Genomic DNA, 27241 nt, shown 5'->3' on the forward strand with positions numbered 1-27241 from the left:
GCATAGATGAGGTTTTGCCATGTTGCCCAGGCTGGTGTTGAACTTCTGAGCTCAAGCGATCCACTTGCCTTGGCCTCCCAAAGTGTTGAGATTATAGGTGTGTGCCACAACGTCCAGCCCAGATTACTGGTTTTAAATGTGCTATTTAAACTACTGCCTTCTATATATGTATTATTACAGCATAAGACTTGACCAACATCTCAGAAAGTCTTGAAATAATACAATTTTGTAAAAGTATTAAAATAATCTGTAGTTTCCTATACGAACACGGCAACTGAAAATATCTGACTTCCTCCTTCTCCTAACTGCCCACTGAAACAACCAAAAAATATAATTTAAAAACTCCTACAAAATGGCTGGGAACTAGAAAAACATTCCATATACATATGGCAAGGTGTCTGACAGGAAACAGTCTGGTGAGAGGGGAGTAAAAACAAATGCCGACCCACTGCCAACCACCATTTTTAAAGAGGGAGTTCACTAGGAACATTCATCCAATCAGTATTTAATGAGGATCTGCCCATTATGCCCAAGTAAGGAAGTGAGAGACATAATTCTGCCTACTCCTTCCCCTAAACATACCTTGGAAGATAAAGTGAGGCCTGAGTGAAAAACCAGCTGGAGCCCTTTGGGTGACAGAAGGCTCAGGCTGAGGTACAAGGAAGAAGGAAATGAATCCAGAACTTCAAGCTAGGTCCAGAGGCCAGAGTAGGGGATTGCTAGCACCAACTGTCAGGAGAGATGTAAAGAGGATATTATTTTTGACCAAAGACGAATCTTCCTACACCCATGGCTATCTTCCTCTGTTTAAGAGCCCTGTCCTTTCGCCACATAACTCAATTATCTCTACACTGTAAGAAAAATAAATGTGGTTAACCCTCAACTTCCCCTTCTCCTAACAAAAACACTGAGAAAATCTTGGTGTATTATTTAGGAATTCATCTCAACCACCAATGCCAACAAAAAAGATAAGTAGGCAGAAACATCACTGGATGCAGCAGCTCTAAAAAGAGAAAATAATCTGAACCCTCAGAGAAACCTCTCCCGTTCTCCCATCCAGCAGTGACCATAATGAAAGTTACTGCAGTAAGACTGGGCGTGCTAGCTCACACCTGTAATCCCAGCACTTTGGGAGGCCGAGCGGGGCGGATCACCTGAGGTCAGGAGTTGGAGACCAGCCTGGCCAACATGGTGAAACCCCGTCTCTACTAAAAATACAAAAATTAGTCAGGCATGGTGTTGGGTGCCTGCAATCGCAGCTCCTCAGGAGGCTGAGGCTCAAGAATTGTTTGAACCTGGGACGTGGAGGTAGAGACTGCAGTGAGCCGAGATCACGCCACTGCACTCCAGGCTGGGTGACAGAGTGAGACTCTGTCTCAAAAAAAAAAAAAAAAAAAAAAAAAAAGAAAGGTGCTGCAATAAAAAAAAGAGAAAACTTAAAAAAAAAATCAGGTAATAACTAGCAATCTCAGTAAGATTTAGCATATTGAAAAAAAGAGCATACTGACTGTCATAAAAGAGAGAACAAAGCAGATGCGGGAGGAATAATGATTTTGAAAATGAGAAAAAATTGTACCTAGGGTTTTTTTTTTCCAAAAAGATCTGAATTTGTAAAATCAAACGCTCTCCAAATACCAGGCAAGATTACAAGCTCAGTATCTACAACTTATTCTTGTAAAAATTTTTAGCTTAAAAGATAAAAATGAAATGCTATCCAAAAAGGTGGTGATAGTTACCTTAAAAAAAGGGATTTTTCATCAGCAACACCACCTTTAATCAGACACCAATTTTTTTTTTTTTTTTTTGAAATGGAGTCTCACTCTGTCGCCCAGGCTGGAGTGCAGTGGTGCAATCTCGGCTCACTGCAAGCTCCGCCTCCCAGGTTCACACCATTCTCCTGCCTCAGCCTCCCGAGTAGCTGGGACTACAGGAGCCACCATGCCTGGTTAATCTTTTTTTTTTTTTTTTGGTATTTTTAGGAGAGATGGACGGGGTTTCACTGTGTTAGCCAGGATGGTCTCGATCTCCTGACCTCGTGATCTGCCCGTCTCAGCCTCCCAAAGTGCTCAGATTACAGCTGTGAGCCACTGCGCCCGGCCCAGACACCAATATTAATCAGACATTTTATTCACAACTCTAAACATGAGAAGACAATGGAATAACATTTATATAGAGTTCTGAGGTAACCCAAGATTAATTTCACGTCCAGAAAAGCTCCCATATGTGAGGGAAAAGCACAATTTTAGATATGCAAAGATTCAGAAAACATACTACATATGTACTCTTTGAGGAAAAAAGTTTTGAGTAAATACTTCAGCAAATTCAAATTTAAATCACAAAGAAAACCAAAAAAATGTAATATAGAAGAAATATCTGTGAACAATATAACCTACAACATAGAAATGAATATAAACATTGTTATTAATATAGTTAAGAAAGCAGAAAAGACTGGAGAAAAAGAACACCTGTGACATCAAATATTTGGAATCCCTTACAGCAAAATTCACAATGGAAAACAGAAGAGGAAGCAATAGCAACAAAATTTTGGATACTGAAAAGCAGATAAATGACCCTGCAGACAGTTGGGAAAGCTAGGAACTAACACATTTTACATTCTGAATCTTTACGAGGCCTAAGAACTGGCAGCACCAAGCAACTCTGAAATGGGAGGAAGGAGGGAGGGGGAAGCTAAAACAGAAAGAAATTTGGAGAAAGCTGGTTGACTTTTAGTTAGATGCTAAGATTCTCTTCCCCACTCTATCATGCTATCGGTTACTGTTGTTTCCCCACTACAGAAGTCTAGAGGCTTACTCTCTATAGTGGGTAAAACAGAATCTTTGTTTTAGGGGAGATGAGGCATAGGGGAGAGTGTAGGCACTATGCCAAAACCAAGAGGATTAAATGACCATATACATGAGACACAAACCCTCACCTCAAATCCCTTTTTTTTCTGCTTCTAATTGGCTCCTAGGCGACAGCAATGCTCCTTAAACTATGGTCTGCTGATGGTCCATAAGCCATCTGTCACCAGTCCATGACAAGGTAAGTACCGAAACCGAAAATAAACATTTATAAACTATTACAGGAATTTTCAGGGTTAGGCTTATCGGTTGAATCTAATAATAAAAATATGTACTTGTGTTTTGTGTGTCTTCATTTTTAAAATTTCGTTATTCTGGCAATTTATTTTTATTATGCTTTAAAACTATCAGCTGTAATAGATTGAGGTAACAGAAAAAAAATCAGGCTGGGCACGGTGGCTCACGCCTGTAATCCCAGCACTTTGGGAGGCCAAGGCAGGCAGATCACCAGGTCAGGAGATCAAGATCATCCTGGCTAACACGGTGAAACCCCGTCTTTACTAAAAATACAAAAAATTAGCCGGGTGTGGTGGTGGGAGCCTGTAGTCCCAGCTACTCGGGAGGCTAAGGCAGGAGAATGGTGTGAACCCGGGAGGCGGAGCTTGCAGTGAGCCAAGACCATGCCACTGCACTCCAGCCTGGGCGACAGAGAGAGACTCCGTCTCAAAACAAAAACAAACAAACAAACAAAAAAATCCTGGAGCTTCACCAGTTGGAGAAGCACTGGGCCAGATTCTGGTGCCTGGCCCAGCCCAAAGAGCTCCCCACAGTGAGAGTCAAAACCTTGTGTTACAAGCCCTTCTATGGGTTCAGACAGGGCTTTCCATGAGCTTCTGAGACACAAGCAGACAGCCAAGGATTACTGGACATCTGAGAAAACCCTCTAATATTAGTTCAAGATCCAGACCAATTAAATCAAAAAAAGTAATTTGTTAGAAACTGAGACTATGTATTAAGACAAAACATTTTTTTTTTTTTGAGACGGAGTTCCACTCTTATTACCCAGGCTGGAGTGCAATGGCACGATCTCGGCTCACCGCAACCTCCACCTCCCAGGTTCAAGCGATTCTCGTGCCTCAGCCTCCCTAGTAGCTGGGATTATAGGCATGTGCCACCACGCCAGGCTAATTTTGTATTTTTAGTAGAGAAGTGGTTTCTCCATGTTGGCCAGGCTGGTTCTCGAACTCCTGACCTCAGGTGATCCACCCACCTCAGCCTCCCAAAGTGCTGGGATTACAGGCGTGAGCCACGACACCCGGCCAAGACAAAACATTTTTTAAAACTCATTGATTTCTAGGGATATAAGAAATAAGAACAGGATGCCACAAAAAGCGAACATCAAAAGAACAAAAAGAACTCTAAGAAATAAGAAAACATAAAGAACCAAAAAGGGGCAACGGAGGGGCTGTAAGGTAAAGGTCAAACAACCTCTCAGAAAAAAACAAAACACAGAGATGAAAAATAGGAGAAACAAGGTAAGAAAGTTAGAGGAGCAATCTAGGAGGTCTAACATTTGACTAACAGGAGGGCAGGAAGAGAGTACAAAGAAAAAGGGGAAGGAAATCATCAATAAAATAACTTTTTAAAGTACTGAGCTGTAGGAAATCAGTTTCCAGGATGACAATGTCCACCAAGTGCTCAGTGTAATGTACCCAGGCATATCATTGCAAAGATTCATAACAGTAGAGACAAAATCCAGTTTCTAAAAAGAAACAAAAAAGGTCAGAAAACAAAGGATTAGAAATCAAATGACTTTATATTTCTCAGCAACAATAACAGATGGACAAAGACAAAGGGGCAATACCTTCGAATTCTGGCATAAAGCTTTCAACCGAGAATTCTACATTTTGCCAAGGGTCTAAGTATAAGGGTAAAATGAAGACATGCAAAATCTCAAAATTTACCTGCCAGACATCCTTCCCCAAGTTGTTACTATAAGACATACTCCAGCAAAATAAAAGAATCAACCAAGAGAGAAAAAGACATGACATAATATGCATTGGGTGATCAAACGGAGGAGAGAGAAATAAATATCCCCAAGATGACAGTAAAGGGAAATACCAGGATAACAAACAGTTGGACCACAGATCACATGCTCCTGTCAGTCCAAAGACAAGACATCTTTGACATCAAAAGACACATTGAGGACTTCCATCACCAAAAATGTCACTGACACTACCATCTTTTCAACCATTGGACAGAATCCCCAGGTAAGCCTGGCCCAGATTCTCATCTGTATTTGGCTTGTGCTGACATAAAATCATGACGTTCCTGCTTTTCCCTCCATACCTTTGCATCCAGATCAGCTGCATGGTGAGCTTAGAAACCAAAATTACAGAGCAGCCTCTCTCAGACATCCACTATCTGGTCTACACTCTGGGCCTGCCAGATTCTCTGCCCACAGTGAGCCCTAAGGTTGCTAGGATTCACTCATGATTTACCCAGACTTCCCCAAAAGCGGCTCTGATAAACTCCAGAGAAGCTAAAACCAGACTATGATCCAGGTATGCTGTTACCTTAACTTCTCCTGGGAGCCTTCATCTACTAGTGGCACTGTTACCTTTTCACTGTATAGCCAGATTTAGGCTTGCTACCAAATTTTCAAAACTAAACAATTTGGTGTTTATAGTCACCAAAATACCAAAAGTCAGAATGGTAGTTTCATATTCGTTAGGAGCAGAGAAGAGGATATGACCAGAGAGAACACAATGAGGGTAGAGGAAAGGAGCTTCTGTTTCCTAAATAGTTGGTATGCAGATATTTGTTTTATTTTTAAACCACATACATAGTGTGCATTTTGTACACAAACACATTTCATAATAAAAATAAAAACAAGTTACAAACTGGACAAAAGACCCAAAGAAGAAAGTCACAGAGGAATATAAGTGAAAACATGCCCAACTTCACTAGAATTCAAAACAAATGAAAATAAGAAAACTTCTGCCAATCAGATTGCAAAAGATGTTACATATTTCTAATACCTAGTGTTGGTCAGTGAGGGAAAAAAGGCATAATGATATACTGATGGAGATAAAAACTGGCATGACCTTTATAAAGAACAGTTTGCAATACATACATAAAAAGTCTGGAGAAAAGGCATACAACTTCTGATTCACTTCTAGAAATGCATCCTAAAGCTAATAATCAGAAATATTATTTGTGCCATTGTTTATAAAATCACAAAATTAAAAATAAGTGTCCACCAATAAATAATGATTAAATCAATTACAGTATTTTAAGGGAATATTATGCAATTTAAAAACCAATACTGTAAACTCACATTTATTAACACAATGATATCTAACACACTTCAAGTGAGAAAAAAAAAAAAACAGTAGACATATAGAGTTTAATTTATTCAAATTCTGATAGATGGATAGAGAATGGATAAACAAATGCGTAAAAAATTAAAAGTCAAGAATACACATACAAAAATGTTCCTAGTGATCACTGGTTACTCTTAGGTCAGTGTTTCATAAAATGCTATCTTAGATCACCATGGCCTCCACACTGGCATACCACCTTATGATAGCACAAGCAAACACCTTACATTTGGACTTTGTGAGAACAGCAATCTTTTTGTCTCTAGACTGCAATTTTATGAAACTTTATGAAAAAGTGGCATGATGCAAATTCTCAAACAAAGCAAGTGATTTCTGTGGTAAACCGAGTTTTTCTTAAACAAACTCAAAATAATATACTTGCTGCCAGTATAAAATAGATCAATGTTGACACTAAAGGTGAAGAGATCAAAACAATATAGGTATCATTCAATTCTGTGTTCTCCATATCAACACACACGTACCCAGTCATACCACCACAGAGAACACTTTAACACAAGCGTCAAAGTTAATGGTAAACACTCAAGAGAATGATGAATTATGTTACTGAATTTCATTCATGCTATATAAATTCATGCTATAAGAGAAGTGTTTTTAGTTGGTTTATTTAACAATTAATTTGTGAGGAATGAGGCTACCCAAAAAGTAATGGGAATTAGTACAACCAGAATAGCAGTTATGTATGCAGTGTTGCTATATAAATAAAAAGATGCGGCCAGGAGCGGTGGCTCACGTCTTTAATCCCAACACTTTGGGAAGCCAAGGTGGGAGGATGACCTGAGGTCAGGAGTTCAAGACCAGCCTGACCAACATGGTGAAACCCCATCTCTACTAAAAATACAAAAATCAGCCGGGTGTTGTGGCGCATGTCTGTAATCCCACCTACTCGGGAGGCTGAGGCAGGAGAATTGCTTGAACCCAGGAGGTGGAGGATGCAGTGAGCTGAGATTATGCCACTGCACTCCAGCCTGGGCGACAGAGCAAGACTCCATCTCAACAAAAAAATAAAAAAATAAAAAGATACATGTATTTTATACAAAAACAAATGGTATTCAACTAATAATATGTTTCCTGATCTTGATACTGTTAAAAGAAATACTAAAAATTGTAACACCAACCTAATTTTGCCTATATATTTCTATATGCTATACAAAGAAATGAATAGCAACTATAATGTTGAACTATTTTTGCAATATGCAGCATATTATTCTTTAATAAAGTGCTGAATTTCGTCTGACAAAATGGTACTTAGAATTTTTTTTTGCTATCTATAACAGTTTTGGTAGTGGTATTACAGAGGGTTTGTAAAATGAATTGGAGTACTTACCAATATTTCATCTGCTCTGAAATAGTTCACTAACCAAACTACTGACAATAGTTTAATTTTTGTTCTTTCCTTAAAATTATACAGACTGCACCAAGAACACCACATGGACCTAGTAACACTTCAGATTTTTAGACTTTACAACCTTTGCAAGTTCTTCTATGGTTTCTGGGCTCTTCAGATTTTCTACTCCTTGAGGCACTTTGGTAATTTATATTTTCCTTGAAAATACTCAATTTTGTATACTCACAAAAACCTCACTTTTAAGAATATCCTCCCCCTCAACCAAAAAAGCATAACATATAAATATGGATATATCAGTTATCACTTAAATGCCCAGAATAGGAAAATTATAAAATTATGGAACATCCACATGAAGTTATACAGAAAGAAGTATGTGTACTGAATTGACTTGGAATAGTATTTATTCTAAGTAATTTTTTTTTTTAATTTTTAAAAAGGAAGTTGTAGGCTAGGCATGGTGACTCATGCCTATAATCTAGCACTTTGGGAAACCAAGGCGGGTAGATGGCTTACGCTGAGGAGTTCAAGACCAGCCTGGGAAACATGGCGAAACCCCATTTCTACAAAAAAAAACAAAAATTAGCTGAGCGTGGTGGCATGCGCCTGTAGTCCCAGCTCCTTGGGAGGCTGAGATGGAAGCATTGCTTGAGCTTGGGCGGTCAAGGCTGCAGTGAGCCGTGATCATGCTACTGCACTCCAGCCTAGGTGACAGAGCGAGACCCTGTCTATAAAAACAACAACGAAGGAGACTGAGGCACAGAATACATTTTTAAATTAGGAGAAATGACCCTCGTTTTCATGCTAAGAGGAAAGATCTTGTAAGCATACATGTGTATAAGCACAGATCTGCAGAAGGATATCCTCCAAACTACTGACAATAGTTTAATTTTTTTTTTTTAAGAAACGACAGCATGGCATAGCAAAAAACAAACCAGAAAACCAAATCAATAAGAGAAAAATCATCAGCTCTCCTAAGAACTCTGACTGAAACCAAGAGGGCAATGTCACCACCACAAGCCTTTATGAGGTCTGCCTATATATTCCCCCTCTTCAATTCCAGGAAATCCTGTATCCTTCAAATAATTCCCCCTTTCAACATAAGCTAGCTCACATTGGTTTCTACTGCTTGTAATCAAAGGCTTCTTACGTACTACAGAAAGTCGACAAATTGGCCGGGCACGGTGGCTCACGCCTGTAATCCCAGCACTTTGGGAGGCCGAGGCGGGAGGATCACAAGGTCAGGAAATCGAGACCATCCTGGCTAACACGGTGAAACCCTGTCTCTACTAAAAATACAAAAAATTAGCCGGGTGAGGTGGTGGGCGCCTGTAGTCCCAGCTATGCGGGAGGCTGAGGCAGGAGAATGGCGTGAACCCCGGGGGGGCGGAGCCTGCAGTGAGCCGAGATCGCACCACTGCACTCCAGCCTGGGCGACAGAGTGAGACTCCGTCTCAAAAAAAAAAAAAAAAAAAGAAGAAAGTCGACAAATCAACGATGACTGTGTTTACTTCACAGAAAGGTAGGTTTTGTGAGGACCCTTTAAAGAGTAGCAGGACTTAAACATGTAAGAAAGGAGCAAAGGCAATCTGAACCAGAAGAACAGAATAAAGAAACAATGGAAGAAAAGTATTTTTCTCCTAAGGTACCACAGGGTCTAGATCAAAAAGAGAATGCACAATAGGGAGGTTAAGTGAGAACAGACTATAGTGGACAGATCTGAACTGGAAATGAAAGGTAAACAGAAGCAATTGTTAATTTAAGAACAGAAAAAAGTTATAAAAGCAGTACATTAGAAATACCAGAAGGGTACTAGACAGCAAGATAAACTGGAGAAAGAGTAAAAATAGAAATGAGGAAATTAAATGACTAGAGTGACAATCCAAATAAAAAGTGAGGAGCCAAGGAACTGGTAATGTTAACATACATAGGTCAGAAATCAGGGCTGGGAGCAGTGGCTCACGCCTATAATCCCAGCACTTTGTGAGGCCAAGGCGGGCAGATCACCTGAGGTTAGGAGTTCAAGAACAGCCTGGCCAACATGGCAAAACCCCATCTGTACTAAAAATACAAAAAGTTAGCAGGGCATGGTTGCAGGTGCCCGTAATCCCAGCTACTCAGGAGGCTGAGACATGAGAATCATTTGAACCCTGGTGGCAGAGGTTGGCAGTGAGCCGGGATCACGCCACTGTACTCCAGCCTGGGTGACAGAGTGAGACTGTCGCAATAAAAAAAAAAAAAAAAAAAAAAGAAATCACACACTGGGTCCAGAAAGATTTTTAAAAGATAATTCCCAAAGTAAAATGCCAAAGATAAGGAAGATTTGAAGAGTTCATCAAAAGGCAACATTCCTAGACAGTTATATTTGCTTTCTAAAATAATTAAAAGTCAAAGGCATTCTATAGAGTCTAAAAAGGAAGAATCTATCTGCTACTTAACTATATTCAAATTGCTTAAACACTAAAAAAAACTAAAAAACTCTAGTTTTAGCTTAGCTATATTCGTGACTCAGCATGTAGCTCTGTAAGTTGTCTCATCACATAAAAAACTACTGCATTCCTTAAGTCATTCAATCCTTTTTCTGCAGATAAATACAGGCAAAAAAGTCATATGAATGAATACATGAGTGATCAAACCAAAGCAGCAGGTAACAGTAAAAGCTTATTGAAAAATATAAGGTTCTGCTAAAAGGAATCTAGAAACACACACACACACACACACACACACACACACACACACACACCCCTAAGAATATTACTTTCAAAGCAGAATCTATTTTAGTGCCCTCAAAATAACTATTATCTATTCATGACTTGAAACAAACATTTTGGGCTTACTTTTTTTTGTAGCTGTTTTAAGTTTTCAAAAAGTTTACCTGAGAGACTAATGCCTATCACATTTTAAGAGTGCAAGAAATGGTTGTATACAGTTTACATATGTAACCAAAGCTAGCTCCTTCCAAATCACTGTGGTCTAATGCACAACTTAAACATAGAAAAAGAAATGTAGGCTGGGCACGGTGGCTCAGGCCTATAATCCCAGCACTTTGGGAGGCAGAGGCAGGAGAACTGCTTAAGTCCAGGAGTTCAAGACCAGCCTGAGCAATATAGTGAAACCTCATCTCTACGAAAGTATTTTAAAAATTAGGCAAGTGTGGTGCCATGTGCCTGTATTCTCAGGTACTCAGGAGGCTGAGGTGGGTGGATCACTTAAACCTGGGTGGCAGAGGTTGCAGCAAGCCAAGCACCACTGCACTCCAGACCAACAGAGCTAGACCCTGTCTCAAAAAAAAAAAAAAAAAAATGAAGAAGAAGAAAAAAAGAAATGTAGGGTTAAATATGCAAAAGTAATTAAATACAGATATAGAAACGTTCAAAATTCTAGTGTATCTGTGAGTCACATACCATTCTGGTATGCAGTTGATATTGGTATACAATTATAAAGGAGTTTAAAATTAAAAATTAAAATACAGAAGCAGTTCTTGGTTCAGCCTTATTCTTTATTACTCCCTGAAACTATGACTTCTCACTGTGCCCAATATAAAAGATGCTTACCCACACATACACCTTTATTTACCTTTGTTCTGTTCATACAGTTTTCGGTCACCAGGCATGGCATCTCCTTCCTTCTATCTAAATTCAATACTATTCAAACTTCCTCTCAAATTCTGCTTCCTATAGGGACATGTAACCTTCTACAATACACACTAAATCTCTTTCTCTGAGTATCCACTTAAAGAGTAGCCAGTGCTCACCATTTATTACAAATTGCTTTATACTATTACATAATTTCATTATTTAAGTTTTACCTCCCCAGATAATTTATAAGCTTCCTAAATGCAAGTTTTACTTAATATTTCTCATTTTTCTCTCACAAAAACCAGAAGGCTGGGTACACTGGTACCTAACCCATATATTTTTAAGTGATTCATTCTCTCATTTTCAAATCAAATATATGACTATGATTTTAGATTAAACCACTTTCTAGCAAACTTCAAAGAGCACGTAAACTTTTTTGCTGCAATAATTTGGAACTTGGTTTAAAACACAAAGTCAGAAATCACTCCCACAACCCCCCCATCTTTTTTTTTGAGACAGGGTCTCACTCTGTCTCCCAGGCTGAAGTGCAATGGCACAATTATGGCTCATTACTGCCTCGCCTTCCTGGGCTCAATTGATTCTCCCACCTCAGTTTCCCAAGTAGCTGGGACTACAGGTGTGCACCACCATGCCCAGCTAATTTTTCCAATTTTTTTTTTTTTTTAAGAGATGGGGTTTCACCATGTTGCCCAGGTTGGTCTTGAACTCCTGGTCTCAAGCAATTTGCCCACCTCAGCCTCCCAAAGTGCTGAAACTACAAACATAAGCCACCACACTCTGGCAGAAATCACCTTTTTAATAGGTAGGAATTGGGAGAAAAATTTGAACTAATTTGTCCAAAGTGACATAAGGACCATTGAATTCAGTATAGGAAAGGGATTATTTTCATCTCTTGCTCTTTTCTTTTTCTGTTTGTCATTTCGCTTCGACAGTGATTTAGAACAGGCAGATTTTGATTTGGAATACATGAGGGGAGGGAAGAAAATCAAAAGATGTACTGCTGTTTGCTGGGAGAACATGTTATTATGTGATCCATTCCTACTCAGCTTCACAAAATAATATAAATGGTTTAATTTTTCTCTAAGTCTATACAGCACCTGCCTCCATGATTAGAAGTTCCACTCCCTGGATGTCCCCATCTTAGTATATGGCACTAAAATCCATACAGTTTCACGACCCAGAAATCAAGACTCATCCTTGATTCCTCCATCCCTTACTCCCCACATTAATCCATAAGCAAGCCTGGTCAATTCTATCTCAAAACTAGACCTTGGGCCGGGCGAGGTGGCTCACGCCTGTAATCCCAGCTACTCAGGAGGCAGAGGCAGGAGAATCACTTGAACCCAGGAGGTGGAGGTTGCAGTGAGCCGAGATCACACCATTGCACTCCAGCCTGGGTAACAAAAGCAAAACTCCGTCTCGAAAAAACAAAAACTAAAACTAAACCAACAGATCTTGTATTTCCCTTCCTCTCTTCCTATCCACTGTCATCATCTTAGTCCAGGCCACCATCATTTCTAACATAAATGAAAATGTCCTCCTAACTGGCATCCATGCTTCCACCTTGTCCACCACCCTCCTCTGAGTCCATCCTCCACACAGGAGCAAATGTTCTTCTTAAAATAAAACATATCACAAAGCTCCCCTGCTTAAAGCTCTTTGGTAGTTTCCCAAGTGTCTCACTCTGTTCTGGCTGCTGTAACAAAGAGTACCATAGACTGGGTGACTTAATTCTCACAATTCTGAAGGCTAGGAAGTCTAAGATCAAGGCACTAGTGATTTGGTGTCTGGGGAGGGCCTACTTCCTGGTTCACAGATGGCCATCTTCTCACTGTGTCCTCACATGACAAAATAGAGCTCTCTGGGGTCTCTTTTATAAGGGTACTAATTCCATTCATAAGGACTCTGCCCTCATGACCTAATCATCTCTTAAAAAGGCCCCATTTCCAAATGCCATCACACTGGAGAACAGGTTTCAATGTATCAATTTGAGGATGGGGAAGGGGGACATAAACATTCAGTCTATAGCAGCAAGGCACTTAAAATAAAATTTAATCTCTTTACAAAGGCCTGCAAGAAACAGCGGTATCTGGTCTTGGGCCTTTTTCTTCAACTTCATCTCACACCACTCTCCCCATTGTACATATACTCCAACAAGCTGCCACAGATTCTCAGCTCCTCAAATATTCTTCCTATCCATCCTATCTCAGGCCTTTGCACCTGCTGTTCCCTACTTGAAATGTGCTTTCTTCCATTCTTCAAAAGGCTAGATCCTTCTCATCTTTTAGGTCTCAGCTCAAATGCCACCACCTCAGAAGGGCCCTTCCCTATAAACTATCCCTTCCTCAAAAAAAAAAATTATTTGCCACATTATCCTTTTCTATTTCTTTTTTGTAACACTTAATATCTCTGGCAATATTTTATTTATTTGCCAATTTATTTTCTATCTGTCTCTACCACTGGAATATAAGCTGCGTAAGGGTGAGAACTACATCTGTAATGTTCTTTACTATATCACCAGCATGTGGGATGGTGCCAGGCTTGTAGCTAGCACCACATCTATGTTCTAAACATTGGGAATATGGCAGTAAACAAAACAGACAAAAATCCCTCCCCTCACGGAGATAACATTTTACTGATTATTTAGGTAATAAACAAAGTAAGTAAATTATAAAGTATATTCAAAGGCAACAATTGCTACAGAGAAAAATAAAGCAAAGACAGAAAGGCAGAATCAGAGTTTTGTAATTTTAAATATTAAGTCAGGGAGCCCTCACTTGAAAAGGTCTTATTGGAGTCAATATCTTAAAGAGCTGAGGAAGCCAACAATCCAAGAAAAGAAAACAGTAAGTGCCATGACCCTGAGTGTGCAATGTGCCTAACACATTTGGGGACCAGCAAGAAAATCAGTATGACCACAACAGAAAGCGTTAGAGGGAAAGCTAGAAGATGAGGTCAGAGAAGTAACAAGGGGACAGAAACAGGCCCTAATAGAAACTGTAAAGGCTTTGGTTTTATTCTGAATCAGAGAAGAAGCTACCGGAGCATTGTGGGCAGAGAATTACCATGAGTTGAATTACTTCTATCACTTGAGCTGCTATGCTAAGAACAGAGTATTCAGGAGGGATTAAGAGTAAAGACAAAGAAACACAATACAATTATCCAAGTAAGAGTTGATGGTGGTTTGGCTGAGACAATGAGACATGGTCAGACTGAATATATTTTGAAGCTAGCACCTACAAGATATCCTGACATGCTTTCTCTGAAAGAAAGAGACATGTCAAGGATAACTCTAGAAGTTCTGACAGCAATAGAAAGAACTGAGTTGCTACTTACCGAGATATAAAAGATTGTTAAAGTAGTAGGAAAGTATATCAAAAGTTCCATTTTAGGCATGTAATATCTGAGATGTCTATTTGACATCCAAGAGGAAATGTGGACTGTGTGGCTGGATATGGAATACAGAGGGCTAGGTGGATGATGAAATTTGGGGAGTTATCGGTGTGTGTATATGTACGTATGTACCTTTAAGTACTTGGAGCAGGATGAAATCACCAGGGGGAATAAACAAAAAGAGGAGTCCAAGGCCCGAGCCTCAAGATTCTATAACACATTCAACAGAAAGAGATTAAAAAGAACCAGCAAGTGAGACAGAAAAGAAATGACCAATAAGACTTAAGGTAAATCAAGAATGTGGTATCCTCAAAGCAAAATGAAGAAAATGTTTACTGGATAAGGGATTGAACAACTCTCTCAAGTAAGAAGACGACTAACTAGACTTCATGTGAAGATCACTGGTACCATGGATTAGAACAGTTTCAGTGGAGTTATAGAGGAGAAAGGCTGACAAGCTTGGATGTAAGGCAAAATGGGAAGAAAGGAAGTAGTGATGTAGTGCAGACAACTCTTTCAAGGAGTTTTAAGATAAAGGAGTTGTTTTGTTTTGTTTCATTTTATTGTTTTTTAAAGGTGGGAGAAATTACAGTATGACTGCATGCTTATTAAAATGATCTAGTAAAAATAAAAAAAATTGATGATGGAGGATAGGAAAGAAATGCAGCAGTGACGCCCTTCAGGTTAGAATGGACGGAATCTAGTGAACGAGTTGAAGACGTGAACTTAGAAAGGAGCAAACATGATCCATCTATAGTAACTAGAGGGGAGGATAAATAAAGATGCTAGCAGGTGCGCAGATGTGACTCAGAGAGTTTGTGGAATGAAAATGACAGCCTGCGGGCCAAATCTGGCCGGTTGCCTGTTTTTGTAAATTAAGTTTCATTGGAATACAGCCACACTCACTCATTTACATATTGCCTATGGCTTCTTTTGTGTTACAATAGTTGCACCAGAAACCATATGGCCCACAAAGCCTAAAATATTTACTATCTGGCCATTTATAGCAAAAGCTTGCCAACCTTGGTATAATGGAATAATCCAACTGCTACTCTCTGAGTTGAGGGTCAGATGCGAGGCTATGAGGAAAGAAGGTAGGCAAGGACATAGAAAACTACAGCATTTAATGAGACAATGACACAACAATAAATTCTACATCATTCCTAGTTTCTGGAGCCCAAAATGAACATTCTCTGAGCAATCAATCATCACTTTAAGTTTGTTCCTTATCTTTAAAAACATTTTTTTTAAATAGAGATGGGGTCTCACTATGTTGCCCTGGCTAGTCTTGAACTCCTGGGCTCAAGCGATCCTCCCAGCTCAGCTGCTCAATGTGCTGGGACTACAGGCATAAGCCACCTCCCCAGCCTTTAAATGTTTTTACATCTATTGCTACATTCGTTTCAAACTAGCTTTATCACTAAGGAATAGGGTATGGCTTTGACTATTACTAAGAGATCTCTCAAAAAGGGAAAGGTAAGAAGAAATAAATAAATATATCTAACATTTCTTCTTACCTTTCCCTTTTTGAGAAAGGTTATATATACATATTTATAAATTGGCATTCCAAGTTAATTGCTATTTTTAAAAATTTTTCAAGACAGATGAATAAAACAAAGGTTTTTGCCATAATGAGTAATTTTACAGTATTTCATCACACTTAAATTTATATTTTAGCATACAAAAATGAAATTATATGAAAAGAAATACACACATTTTTTCAAAGAAATCTCCATCTTAGTAGAAAGGGCCAAAATTTCTGCTTGGCTTTCCAAATGCCTCATACATAGATTTACCTAAAACAGTCACCTTATTTTCCACTACCTCATTTCCAAAGAACACACATTGTTACAGTGAAACCAATCTCCACTCCAACCTGGATCAGCCTACAATCATTCTTAACTCCATCCTTTCTTCAATTATTCTCTGTGCCTATCAAAGCCATATTCATAAGCAGAAATACATTTAAAGTTGTATATTCTTCAGGAAATCTTCCTAAATGGGCCAACCTGCTCACTTCCTTCCCATCAAAACTGACTTAAAATAAAACTGTGCATTCATTTATCTGTTTTTTCTGTTGTGTTTGCTGTATATTAATATGAATTCCTTAACTAGAAGCACTTCCAAGACAAGGAATTCTTCTTGTTTTTACATATTACTTAGATGCCAAGCACCATAGTCATTATTCTCAACACACACTTATTGATCTGTGCACCAGAAATAAATAAAAATATGCTATATATCCACCATACACTCAGTCTAGTACACATAATCTTGCCTATCCAGGCAGTTGCACATACTCGTACATAGTGGACACTCAAAAAAATGTTTGTAGGTTGAGTCAAAGTAGATTGAATGCATGCACAAATGATGAATAAATAAAGGGAACTTTTTATAAGGTATAGGAAAGTGGCAAACTACAGAAGGATGTGAATGATCAATCTGAAACTTTAGACCTTAAATTCATAAGGGCCACATATTCATCAGAACACTTTCTGCTGCAATCCAATTCAAACCAATTTACACAAAGAATTTTGGCACAAGGACTGAGGACACCAGGATAGTTCACAAAATCAAAAGAAAAGTAGGTACCACTTACCATGTTCCCTGAGATTGAAACTGGCACTACCACCATCCATCTCCCATCTCCTTATGGCTTCACTTTCTCCCACTACACAGATGCGCTTTTCATACACGTGGTAAAGAATGTCACCAGCACCTTCCCAGATTAACAATTTCAGTGAAAAGGTAGTATCTTTGTCCTAGCATTCACCCATAAATTTCAAAAAAGGATTCTGACTGGCTCTGCATGAGTAACAGCAATCACTGTTGCAATAGGGATGACCAAGCTCAGGTTATAAGACAGTAGGACTGAGAGACAGCCCACCAACCACTCAGAATAGGGGAGGGGTGGTTCTCTAAATGAAGAGATATTGAGTTGACAAAAACAATATATGATATGTCTTTCACCAGCCACAACCTTCAACAAACCAATGTTAATCAGGAATTGACAATAAGCTTACCACATTTTGAAATTATTTGACTTTCCTCATGAAATGAGACCTATGTGAAGCCCACTTAATTTTCTGAAACTTCACATCATGTACCTTCATTCTAATATTCTGACACTTGTTTCATGCAGCCATACCAGTCACAACTTTAAATTTTTAGTCAGACTTTACTCACAACTTTTCAAGATAAATTAATACAAATCGTTTTGGTCAGTCATCACATAGCAGTCTCTTATTTACTTCACTACAACTAAAGCTTTCCCTATTCATTACATTACTTTTTCTGAGTAGTCTGGCTCGAATAGTACAAACTGAATATTCCTTAACCAAAATACTTGGAAGTAGGCCGGGAGCAGTGGCTCATGCCTGTAATCCAGTGGCTCAGCCCTGTAATTCCAGCACTTTGGGAGGCCAAAGCAGACAGATCACTCGAGGTCAGGAGTTCGAGACCAGCCTGGCCAACATGGCGAAGCCTCATCTCCACTAAAAATAAAAAAAAAATTAGCCAGGCATGATGGCATGCGGTCCCAGCTACTCGGGAGGCTGAGGCAGAAGAATTGCTTGCACCCGGGAGGCAGAGGTTGTAGTGAGCCGAGAAGATCGCGCCACTGCACTCCAGCCTGGGTGGCAGAATGAGACTCCGTCTCAAAAAAACAAAACAAAAACAAAACAAAACAAAAAAGCTTGGAACTAGAAGTGTTTCAGATTTCAGATTTTTGTGGATTTTGGAATATTTGCATTACTTACTGGCTGAATATCCAAAATCCAAAATGTTCCAATGATGATTGCCTTTGAGCTTCATGTCAGCACTCAAAAAGTTTCAGATTTTGGAGTATTTTGGATTTCAGGTTTTTAGATTTGGGATGCTCAACCTTTAGGAAAATTCTTAGCATTCAGAATTACTTCATCTCTTCAGGAATAACACAGTACCCATGAGAATCTCGTCGTAGGAAGTCAAACAAATGTTACACAGGAAAAAGTTACTTAACGACATAAACGATAACGTGGTACCTCAACTCAGCTCTACTGCTCTCTACTCAATGTACATTATTTTCTGACAAAATAAAAATTCATGCCTTTGTAAAAAACGGCCCTGAACAGAAATCCATTTGCTGGTGAAGTTCAGGGAAGAACACGGTTATTATGATAATTAAAGCAATACCGTGATATAGTCTATGTCAGCTATTTCAGCAGTTACACAAATAATCTCATTCCTAATTTACGGTTATACTTATGTGTATACTTACTGCATTTAGAGGAATTTTATGATACTGTGGTATCCAAGAATCTTAGGATTTCAAAGATCCCAGGACCTATCCAACACAAACAGTAAGAGACATCTGTGTTTTGAGGGTAGAAAAAACATGTTTTTTTACATGGGTACAATATTTTCCACTACATTTCCAAAGCTTTCCTTATAATACCATAGATTTGTTGGCATATTTTTCCTCCTTTTTTGTCTACACCCAGACATTCACATGATTGTCTTCAAGAAACCAATCATAACACTATAGTGATTCCCAAGTCCCTTTCCTGATTCATAATGAAGATGCTATTAGTCATAATACAAACACATATCAGATAATTTTTCTTTAGGTACATTGCTTTGTACTTACTAGACCAAAACCACACTCTTCTGGCCATTCATATACCTTTGAAACATCTATCTACCACCTTTATCTCCACTGTTCATTACCAGAAGCCTTTAATGCCACCTTTCTATTTAGAAGGATGACACAGTTAAAGTCATATTTGGATCTCTAATAAAATGTTAAGTAATAAACTATGAAACCAAAAATTACTTTTTTTGCTTAGATTAAAATTAAAACTCATGTTTAAGTATTTTATTTTAGCCAAAAAATAAAACTATAACTTATATAACTTATGAAAACTCATGTATATGTAAACTACAGGTTGAGTGTCTCTTATTTGAAATGCTTGGGAACAGAAGGGTTTCATTCTTTTCTTCTTTTTCTTTTTTAGGATTTTAGAATATTTGCATTATACCAGTTGAGCATCCCAAATCCAAAAATTCAAAATCCAAAATGTTCCAAAGAGCATTTCCTTTGACCATCATGTCAGCACTCAAAAAATTTTGCATTTTGGATTTTTGGATTTGGGATACTTAACCTGTATTTTACTTTATTTAGTCCAATATTAAAACACACCAACTTACTACTTAATAGACTATATACTCCAGTATTTCAATCTTTACCATACCTCTTTCCTCAGGAACAAAAGGCACACAATTTAACACTTGCACAATGCCACAATCAGGAACAGTGATCAAAAGAAGAGATGATATCTGGAAATGAAGACCAAGATTTTAAAACTTTTGACTACAAAAACTGTTCAATTACACTTCACATTCAACTTAGGTGTATAAAGAAATCTAAAAAAAAAAAAAAAAAAAAACTTCTATACACTTAAGCATACATCATTGATGACCAGTGATAACATCTCATAAATTTGCAAAAGTCACAACCTAAAGCTTAGAATCAATCTAACTCAGTATCTTCATTTATTACAAGAAAAAGAAAATGAGCCTTGCCCAAAGTCACAAAACTAGAAATAATATCTGGATCTGGTTCCAACTCAGTTATCTTACCACCACAATACTAACCCTTAATACTCATTTCTGGTATCTAACATGCCATGAAAACTGCTCACCACGAGAAGCCAATACCCCACATAGAACTGAAATACTCACAGCCTACACATCTGGGACCAGATAATAAAAATTTCAAGACTGTGTTAAAACCTTTTTCTTCTGCTAATAGCACTTTGCCACAAAACCTTCAGTAGTATACCTGAAGGAATGTGGGCAAGATTCAGTCTCCCATCATTAAAAAAAAAAAAAAAAGTTGTATTAAGTGCTCTGAAGTATGCAATGTCACAATGCCTCAATGAGAACAATTCTAAACAACTATAAACAGAAAAGTAAACAATAAAAATACACTTAAAGGGCATTTAAAGCGTATCTTGAAGTCAAATTATAGATCTAGGCTAAAGTATAGTCCCTCTGTAATATTTCAAAATATAGAAACTTCTGGGATTACAGCATACTATTACCAAAGAGACTAGAACAGAATCCGAAGTGTGACCATGGCAAAAAATTGAAGCATTTACAAGTTCATACATTATCAATGCGCATAGTGGGTGTTCATTGTGGTTACTGTCTTTTGTCCTTCCATAAAACCAGATATAAAACGTTTTAATGGGTAATCATACTTAATTTCACTGCAACAAACAGGAAACATTTGGTTGTGTAACATACCTACATTTTATTCTCCTTCCCCTTTTGTTGACAATTTTCTGTTTCTAGGGATGATCTAATTTATAGTTTTTATAGCAAAAATCAACATCGTTTACTATGCTTACCTTCCCCAGGAAATCCCAACACCCTCAAAGTGTTAACAGAACGCAATGTCTCTTTATAAATTTCAGAAAAGATAATTTTGCTGAAAGGTAGTGAATGCACTTCTATAAATTTGCAGTTAAACTCTGAAAATGTTAGGAAATTTCACTGAATCAATTTAAATGTTTTAAATTAAACCTGAGGATACCAACCTTAGAGTACACTCAAATCAGACCCCTTGCTGCAGAAAAAGCAATTCGACAATTACCAGTAACTAGATCTAACATGCACACTTTCAAGTTAATAGAATTCCTATCCTGACAGTTTGGTGTCTTCATGTTTTATCACTGTGACAACCGTACAAATTCCAACATTCTTATGAATTCCTTGAACATTGACTTATTTTATTTTTCTAGGGTTTTTTAGACGTTTGACAACATACTCAACAATGTTTGCACTAAAACAGCTCACATACACTACTTGCTCTCAAATTTAAACCTAAAAAGAAAACTGAGTCTTAACTGTTGTATTCTGAACTTTAAAGCTACATCTGTTTGATCGGTCCGCTTAAGAGTTAAAACATTTTTCCTTATATACATTTGCTCTATGTACTTTTCAATTACCACAGCCACCTAGGAAGAGACTACTTGACAAAGAGGACACCATGTAAAGAACAGAGTCAAAATGAACCCCTACATGTGAGAAAGCCAGTTACAAAGAAATCCAACTGCCACTGGGTGTGGTTAGGGTCTGCGGGGAAGAGCACCTTTGGCCAACTCTGGAGAAGAGCGAGCGCGTCAGGGAGCAGGGCATCTCTGCAAGAAATGGCCCCCAATGACCATAGGCTGGGCCAGCAATGGGGACGCCGTCGAGTCGGGCCTGCCAACCTATAGCTCGACGGGTGCGGTCTGCGGGGCGCCCTTGCTGTCTCCACCAACCACGAAACCCGCCGAGTGAATGCTTCGAGCGCCGCGCGCCCAGCTTCGCCCCAAACACCGCGCCCGATCCGCCCCTTCCTCCGGGGTTCGGCTGCCCCGCGGGGAGCGCGGAGGCACACCGTCTCCTACTCCCACCCAGCTCCTAGAATGTAGGAGAGTGTAGAGTTCAAAAAGCCCGGACGTAAAACAACCCCAGGTTAAGAAAGTAAGGGTCAGCTCTAGCAGTCGGCAAAAGCGCTCGGCAAAAAAAAACCCGACTTCTCCAGAAAAACTTTGCGGCAAGTTAAGCGGAAGCGCTGAATGGCCGGGACTATTTAACTCGCGCTTCCTCTCACAAGAGGCGGATCCCTGGACCTGTTTGGGGGACCCTGACGGTCCACGAACTCGCCATTTGCCTGCTGGGTGGCCCTCTATAAGTTCTGACATCCTAAAAGGTCTGGGCAGTCCCGCTCACGGGGAATACCTGTCGTAGTCCCCATTGCTTGCGAGTCCCTGATGGCGGCCATTACACTTCCATCCGGGTACTGCCGAAAAGCTGATCGCAGCGCTACCGGGAGCGCACGCTGCGGCGGAGGGATCTGCGCTTTACCTGAGACAAGCGGAAGAGAACGGAGGCCGGCAGGGTCCGCGCTCGGTCTGACGAGACTAGGCCGTGGAGCTGGGCTCGCCGCTGACCTCTCCACCTAGCGCGCGGCCCCGGCGCCTACCACTCCAGTGACTCACTACTACCTCTTTGCTCACCAGCAGCTGCTGATCCTACTGCCGGTGAAATGGCAGACAAACGTCTACTCTGTGCTCTTCAGAGTAGACACCAGGAGCAGGAACTCTATGCACTTCGCAAGCCCTTGCTGACTGGGAATGGTCTCCACCCTGAGATTTTAACCAGTTCCGGTTTAGCAAATGGCGCCTCCCCACCTCTGGCTTCTGGCACGCAGGTTTTAGCAAGCGTTGTAGCCCATGTCAACGAAAGAAGCTGCCGCCAGTAGTTCTAGAAGACATACTGAACTCCAAACATGTACATATTGAATAATTGATCAAAAACTGTCTTTACAATGAGGGAGGCTCGCATCTCCCTCAAACGAATACTTCCTCTACCTGACAACAGGGCTGGACAGTTAATATGGTTGGCTTTACCCCAAAGGCCAGTATGGCTCCTCTTCTGTTCTTTATAAATCCAACCTACTAATTGATACCTCACTTTCTACATAATTCTACATAAATTATCTTCCTTTTAAAATGTGGGGAGGGAATAAGTGGCAGCAAACGTTCAAGCAACAACAAAAAACCTTGGCACAGAAGGATATACTGATAAAAGTGAAACGATCGGATTTTTCACTTTTTTTTTTTTATGTTCCGTGTTTTCTTAAGTAGCATGTATGGCATTTATAATTTTTAAAATTTTTTAAAAATATGTCTATGATGCATATTTTTCATTGTCTTAGAGTAGGCATTTGAAAATGTCAACCTGTAGCTAAATGCAAGATTTTCTCCATCCTTTAATAAAAAGCACACTGAGAAATCCTCACTTTGTCTTTAGGAAGCTGCCTTTATTATTGTGTCTATTGGGCCACACAATTCCACCTAGAAAAGGCGAATTAGCGGAAATTCACATTAGTCATAATTATGCTTGTGTAAAACACACAAGGAGAAATCTTCTGTAAATACCAAAGGGGTTGGCCATTATGGAATGAAGAACATGTTTACAAAGTGGATTTTATTCCGCATCATACATCACCCATCTCTCTTCAGGTCCTCATTTCCGTGCAAGCCAGACATGCACACATCACAGCAGAAAGAGAACAAGATTTTTCTTTTAATAACAAAAAACGATGTTAGTTTGGAAAAAATGGACAGAGTTGTTTGTTCTGTGTTTTGACGTAGTTTTTGTTTTTCAGATTAAGATATTGCATCCTCCCCACAGTATTCACATTATAACTTTATTTTTACTTCTACATATAAATTCACCTACAAAACCTTGCAAACCTGCATTTATGTTATAGAAGAATTGGAGAAAGTTAAAATAAATTAAAGTATTAGTCAGACTTACCTTATCTCTTCCCCTTTCTCTTCCACCATTCATATCACCTTTTTTTTCTTGCTAACCTCTATGTTCAAAACCTGAAAGATTTCTCTTGATCTCATTTCAGGTTTTGAACACATTGGTTAGCAAGAAAAAAAAAAAAAACGGAAGTGGGGTGGTGAGAGAGGAGAGGAGAGAGTGAATCAAGAAGGAAGGAAAGATGATTAAAAGAGAGAAAAAGATACAAAGGGGAGAGGCCTAAATCATAGCTTAGGAAAGGATTCTGGAATACTTTTTTACTTAAGAAGGATAGTTAGTGGGGATAGGGCATCTAGATTAATGCTTTAAATAGTTAATCCCTCCGAAGACCTTACTACTGCTTACTAGCTGACAGCATTTAACCTCTGAGCTTCTCAGAGCTGTGCAACGTATAACTAACACATTATATATTGATAGGTTGAGGAGAGTACGCAACGCCATTGCACCAAGGGTGTAGTGGAAATGATAAAAGTGATGATGGTGGTGACAGTAATGAAGTTTCCATCTTGATTACAAACCTCTTTCTGCTTTTCAATATACAACTGATGCCAGGTGCAGTGGCTTGTGCCTATAATCCCAGCGATTCAGGAGGCCAAGGTGGAAGGATAAAAAAATATATACGTACAATTCATGGACACTGTGTCATAAAGCAGCTCACTTTAAGACAGTGAAATTTTCTCCTAAAAATAATATATAAATGGAAATTCATTTCTCTCTAAGGATTCTCACCTGTAAATCATACCAACAAACTTATATTTGTTCTTACAACAATGTAAACATACTTTTAAGACAGATAAGTTGGTACATCGTAAGCACTATGATAATAAAAGATTAAATGATATTAATTTGGATAGTAAGAGTCTCTAAAAATGTCTCTCTTCTTTTTGCTGATCTATGAACTCAAGCCCAGGTTCTCTACCCCCAACAATATAATCAAGTGCAACCAGAATTGGGGAAAAAAAAAAAAAAAAAGGGATACGAAGAGCCTGGGTGATACAGCATAAAGTGGTTACACATCTTGGTCAAAGATAGGGCTTAATTACTTGTGGCAATCTATCATACAAGTGTTAGTTGATCTTTAAGTATTATTCTTCTCAATGTTCTTTTCAATTTTGTTATTTAATATTTATTCAGCAGACGTTTTCTTGAATACCTATTATGTGCCAGAAGCTGCTAGCAATAAATAAGACGTGATTCCTCATGGAGGGCCATCAGTTCAATGGAATTTTCTTGAATATTTAAAAGATTTTATGATCCAACAAAGCAATTCTAAAGATGAGATTTCAGACACTGTAACACAGGATGAGAAAGATTTTTCTTTAGGTTGGCATCCCTGACAGTTTCCTCTCAATTCACGCTTCTTAGATGACCAAGACATTTTTATTAAGTTTTTATGAAAGATATAGTCCTTCTTTCTTAGTTCTTTTCATGGATACTATATTCAACCATAAAGAACATTAAAATGAACTGTATAAACTATATTGGTCTTACCTATTTTAGGGTACCTCTCCCCACCCCTAATCACATCAAATTCTTCCTAAGATTCTCTGCATCCTGAGGGTAAGGTAATAGTTAGTACAGTTAATTCAAGTCCTTAGAAAAAGAAAAAAGAATTAAGTGGAATACTTGTTAATTACATTTAAGAACAAACCTGGTACACATATGTGTTATATATACTCCTTTATTTCTCTTGTATATGCATAGAACATTTCATTATTTAAAGTTTTAAAAGAATAAAAAAGTATAGAGTTTTTCTTTTTTGTTAGTGGAGATTAATTTGTTTTTTTGTCTAAAGTGGTTTAAAAGATAAATTTGATTTCTGTGAGATCAATGCCATATGGACTATGTTAATACCAATAAATTACATTTGAGAACTTGTAAAAGTAGATTATTATGACTCATTACATTTTAAGGAAAACTTTTAATAAAAGTTTGATGGTTCATGGGGTGTCCAGCAACAGACATAATGAAAAAAAACCCAACCCTGATACATTGTAATGAAATTGAAGAATATCAAAGACAAAGCGGAACTTCTAAAAGTTTCCAGAGATAAAAAGATCACTTATACAGAACAAGAATCAGATTGAGATCATGTAGCTATCACAGCACCAGGCATTGTATGCTCCCTCAGCAGTATACTAAGCAGGAAGAAGTAAGAAAAAGCAAAAAAAAAAAAAAAAAAAAAAGATCTTCTCAGACTCTTTCAAATTTTACTGGAGAGAAAAACCTTTTCTAATGAACTTCTTATATTTCATTTGCCAACATGGAATCACATACTCATCTCTAGAACAACTTGATGGCAAAAAAAAGACAGTATTGTTGTAATTGACTCAAACCAATCATGATTTATACCCTGGGACTGGGCAAATTGACAACTGAGCAAAATAGTAGTTCTGACTAGCATGGAGGAAGGATGAGTAACTTTTGGTTGGCATATAAAAATGTTTGACATCTGTCAGTATCACAAAAAAATGGGAGAAAACCAGTCGTTATGGGAAAACAAGAGTGCCTGTAGTATTACCAATTCACAGGAATTACAGAGGTCAGAGGAACATACTAAACTACACAATCAGCAAAATCAACTATGAACTTTGTGAAACTGTATAAGACAAATGACCTGTTTTTTCAACCAAACAAAAAGTTGCACAGAAAAAAGAGAGGAAGGAGAAAACCTATAGATTAAAAGAGACTTAAATTATATATCAATCAATCAATCATGTGTGGAAGTTACTTGGATTCTGATTCAAGCAAATAGACAAAAACACATTTATGACATGTATGAGACAATTGGAAATTTGAAAACAGGATATTTGATTATATTAAATTGTTTTGTTAATTTTTAGATGTAATATATTTGTTGTTATGTCTTCAAAGTTTATCATTTAGAGACACATGCTGAAATATTTACAGATGAAATATAAGACCACATTTCATGTATGTCCACAAGTTATAGGTCTTCACTTTAACTGATCCTGTCACCAAGATGACTGATGTTCTTTAAAGACAAGAAAGCAGAGATATGGCAAAAGGAACTGACCCTCTGGACAAAATGCAGAGATTCAACAGATTTAAATGAAAATTCCCCCTATGTAGACAGAAATTACCTCACTCCCTTTTTTTTTACCCATCTCCCCAACCTCCTCAGACAGATGAGTAACTGAAAAATAGAAACTATCAACATCCAGCTCCTAGCTTAAAGTCTGACAGAATAATTCAAACAGTTGCTAGATAAACAGGAAAGGGAGTTAAGAGGACTGGACCTGGCCGGGCGCGGTGGCTCACGCCTGTAATCCCAGCACTTTGGGAGGCCAAGGCGGGCGGATCACGAGGTCAGGA

The 27241-nt window shown here is 38.5% G+C and overlaps 1 protein-coding gene across 2 annotated transcripts in view; it reads right to left on the bottom strand.

The window, feature by feature from the left end:
- ZNF518A (zinc finger protein 518A) overlaps positions 1-22370 on the bottom strand; it is a 33997-nt gene extending 11627 nt beyond the window's left edge. Inside the window, exons 1-4 of one of the 2 annotated variants that reach the window (XM_030809112.1) lie at positions 22310-22370; positions 19771-19855; positions 18798-18863; positions 583-729 (exon numbers count right to left, since the gene is read on the bottom strand). The gene's annotated coding sequence lies outside the window, so the exon portion shown is untranslated. Of the gene's footprint in view, positions 1-582; positions 730-18797; positions 18864-19770; positions 19856-21674; positions 21742-22309 lie in introns of those variants that run through there. The other variant, XM_030809118.1, reaches the window with a different exon arrangement.
- Between the last annotated feature and the right edge of the window lie 4871 nt (positions 22371-27241).

This window comes from Nomascus leucogenys, chromosome 3 (assembly GCF_006542625.1).
Source record: "Nomascus leucogenys isolate Asia chromosome 3, Asia_NLE_v1, whole genome shotgun sequence".
NCBI lineage: Eukaryota > Metazoa > Chordata > Mammalia > Primates > Hylobatidae > Nomascus > Nomascus leucogenys.